Raw genomic sequence first — 4,300 nt, forward strand, 5'->3', positions numbered from 1 at the left:
GAGTGTCAGATACAATTCTAAGCTGTGGAATTGAATGAAACATTTGGCTCAATACAAAAAGTACTAAAAATTCCTCTTGTGAATAAAACAGTTCAGAAATAACAGCGACATGAGGAGGCAGTCGGAAGCTTTACTGAAAAGCCAGAGGATGAAATGGGCTCAAATAAAATCTTGTGAACAAGATGGTTTGATAAAGAATCCAACACTGAATTGAATGTTGGGAGTTATTGCTCAAGCATTGTTATACAGATTATTGCTTTTTCACCAACTGATATTCTCTGTGATGAATAAAGTATTAGAAATCTCAAATCACTCAATCCACGTCTGTTTGCAGGATACTGCTATCCGCAACCGGCTGCCGCATTTCGCCCATAAAATATACGGTCAATGCAATTTACAGTATATAATGTGAAGCCCTTTGAGATGTCTTGAAGACCTGATAAGGCGCTATATCAAATGCAAGGATTATTAACATTAATTACAGACTTTCCTTGCTCCCTGGATAACCATCGCAACAAGCCGTCAATGAAGCATAATTCGGCTTTCGTACGTGTGTGTAAGGAGAAATAACATGATAGAAGTACAATGTAGGTATCATAGGCACATCACAGATTCACAATGCTGATTAATATGTATAAATTAGGTACAGAATTTATTCGTTGAGGTTTACCTGGAACCACATTTGTACCATTCAGCTAAAGGCGGCGGACGGGGACAGATTATTCAGTGTATACTGAAAACTACTCTTCACTGTCTCGTGAAAGTAATCTGAACACTGTAAGATCTCAGCCATGTGAAGTGACAGATATGCAGGAGAAAGCTGTAACCTACTCAGCACAGTTCTGAAAGAAATTTCATGTGATTCACAAAACATGATATTCTGTGCATCGCTTGATTTCATCACAGTTGTAACGTCCTTCCAGATGTTCCTTTTTTTAAAAAAATCAGGCATACATTCCTTGTCCTCTCATTTTCTTTGCACACCTTTATTCATCTGAAGGGATTGGGCTCTTTTTTCCTTCCTTTCACAAAAATGCTCCGTAATCAGGTGTTAAGATCTATTTTTTTATGTATATATATATACTCACACACACACCAGAGGGGCACGAGGACATCGAATGCCTTGTCACAAGTAGCAATTGAAGTTGTGATCATAGCATTTAAAGAGAAATAATAAAGAGTATGAGGAAGGAACGGGGAATTGAGATTAGACAACTTGGCTCCAGGGTAAGAGTTACCAGTTTAAGATCAATAAAGCCAACGACCTCTTTTAGTGCCGTAATTGTCTTATCATTTTATGAAACTATGTTAATTGATGAAATAAGCTGCCATAAGTTTCATTATTCTTTTTTTAAAAAAAGCTAATTCCCTGGAAGGTCCAATGTGAAAGTGTGAAACTTGATCTGCTTTAACTTTTAGCATGAAATGCCTCGAAATAGCCAACTTCTTACATGATCATGGATTAGCCCCCGTCGATGAAAACTTCCCAGAAATGCCTGAAGTCCTTCAGGTCAATGTCTCCGCACACTCCCTGCAGCAGTGCTGTTCCTTACTGTCTGCTTTTGTAATGGTTCCTGGTTTTCCCTTCACTAAGGATTTTGTTATTGTTCTTTGAAGAGCCTAAAGAACCAGAACTTATTAACAATTTATTAAGCTCTAAATATATCGGTAAAAAGGAAAAAGAATCACTGACCATGCACTTTAAACTCAGATCTACCTTACTATACCTGAAGCGATGTTGTCAGCAGTTATACTGGTTACAAACGAGTGGAAAGAAAGTGCAGCAAATTGGATGTGATAATAAAATCGAGGGAACTGAGTTCATAGCTCTGCCCAGGGCTTACTCCTGGCTTCAGCAAATACAGGCTGGTCTGCAATGCCAGTCCCATTAAACTCAATCGAGTTATTCCTAGCTGGACACGAGTTGTACCAGCAGAACAGCTCAGGAGCAGCGACTTACGACGGTGGGTTTGCCCGAAGCAAAAAGATGATGCACAATAATGAGCGTCTCACACAGCCTGCGATGGGACTCCTTCCTGTAAGTTCCTTTGACACTGCTGCTGGGTCACATATAGATATATAAGTATACAATACATTGAGACACGTTCAATACATATATGGTATATATATATATCTCCCGCAGTCCCTCTGTCTCGCCCCCTCCTTTGCCACCTTCAAGACCCACCTCTTCGATCGTGCTTTCGATCTCCCTGCTTCCCCCCGCCCTCCACCCTCCCCGACCCCGAAACTCTGTCTGTCCAGCACCTTGGGACGTCCTCCCGACGTGAAAGGCGCTTTACAAATTTAACTTTGTTGTTGTAGATACTAAATGCACATGTAGATATTAAAGTGCCATGTGAGACGACAATACAATTGTCTAAGTGGATGTGCATCAATCAGAAAATTCCTTCATATTACTTCAATATTTGGGGGTTGTTTTGAGTTCCTTTTGTTGTATATTCATAATGACAGTACTTCACAAAGGGTGCAGTATTGAAATTCAACCGTTAATGACAGACATGTTCAGCAATGAAGATTCATGACTCAAGAGTTCACAGCTCAGATAGTACTTTGGTGTAATCAGAACCAACCTTGTTGCAACATTGCTCTGCTGACTGACATTTGAGCACAGTAGCCAGGAAGCAAAGATTAATGGTTAGAGAGAGCATTGAGGCTGATCCTTAGTGTCAAGTGTTCTCAGGAATAACTGAATGACAACTGAAAGCTCTTCAACCTTCCATGGGAATAGTATATGCACTACATGGGATACAGAAAGTAAAACAATACTTTCAGATACAGGCCGCGAACCTAGATTTCAGAAACAACTTGATCCTATAATACAACAACGGTAGGGAGTTGACAATCGGAACAATGTGTTCAAATTCACTCAAGAGCCTTCTTCATCCGAACTTCTCTTGTGAAATTCTTCCTGATGTCTTTTTAATGTTGCCTTTAACTTTGAATCCTTGCCCTCCTGTTCTGATATCTTAGGTCCATCTGAAAGTATTGTTCTGGGCATATTTTCTCCATTTAGCGTCTTACAAAGTCCCCTCCAACATGTCTCTTTTCAAGGCTGAAGAATCTAGTTTAACTAGTTGTTCTTTGTAGCTCATTCTAACATTGGGTATCAGCCAATTTGCTCTCCTCTGTATCTCCTCAATGAGTCATATAGACCAGGAAAATCATAGGTTGGCTGACGAGTTGAGGTCACCACTTCATAAAAGGGGGGAGAGTCAGACACCCACTTGCTATCCCATGACCCATGCTTTAAGCATACGCATGCAAGGTGAAGGCAAAATTCCACCCTCATTTCTCCCTCCTCCTGAGTTAAACAGCCCAACATTCACTGTCGAATCTCACACATGAAAACTAGGGTCAGATACTGCACAAAGGTTACCAGTCTACGTGGCATTAGCTGCAGTCGCCACGAGAATAGAGATTGGAAAATATAAACAGTAGTATTATATTTTTAGCTCTGTGTAAAGTAACAGGAATCGACGTGGGTGATCTTATATTTCTGAAGTATAACCTTGACACTGCTCGTGTATGTACATCCACACATAAAATTGGGAGAAATCATTCACTTTATGGTATTACATTCAGGTACGAGTTTAATTAATCAACGGAGGAGCCTTGAATCTCTGCCTCAACCTCACAAAGCATATTTGCACAAGGAGGTCTGGTAACGCAATCAGCTGCTTAAATAGAATAACTGGTAATGGTGCTTTGTTGCTTCAGATTTACGGTGCCATTGAGCCCGGTCTATGTGAAGTTGTTTTGTGGTACTTTCAGTTGCTTGACTATCTTGTGTATTCAGGGGAACCAGATTTCTGAAGCTGCTGAGGCTGTTACACATTCAATAAAGGATCAATATGCTCTGAGGAATATGGACACATTTTTATATCGTTCCTTTGAGAAGGAATAGCTTAATAATCATCGAGATCTCTCCCTGTGGATCCAAGATTTTACAATAATTAAATGGATACTCTGAGATAGTGAGAGATGGGATTGTATTCCCTTGCGAGTCAATAACTTTAAAATGAAACATCAAAATGTTTCCATAACTCCTCTTCCAAAAAGGTTTGAATTCCACCACCTTTCCTCTCCTACTGGGGTACAATAACTTCTGCTACCTTGCCAAAGAGGCAAAATAAAATAATAATAATAATATGGTCGCTCAATCGATGAATGTTTGTGGGACACTGCTGTGCGAAATTGGCTGCTGCGTTTTTGCATTTCAAAAGACATTTGTATCAGTGACTGATCAGCTCTTAAAAAATAACTAACGATTTCACACAGG

Source organism: Callorhinchus milii, unplaced genomic scaffold (assembly GCF_018977255.1).
Source record: "Callorhinchus milii isolate IMCB2004 unplaced genomic scaffold, IMCB_Cmil_1.0 Scaffold8, whole genome shotgun sequence".
NCBI lineage: Eukaryota > Metazoa > Chordata > Chondrichthyes > Chimaeriformes > Callorhinchidae > Callorhinchus > Callorhinchus milii.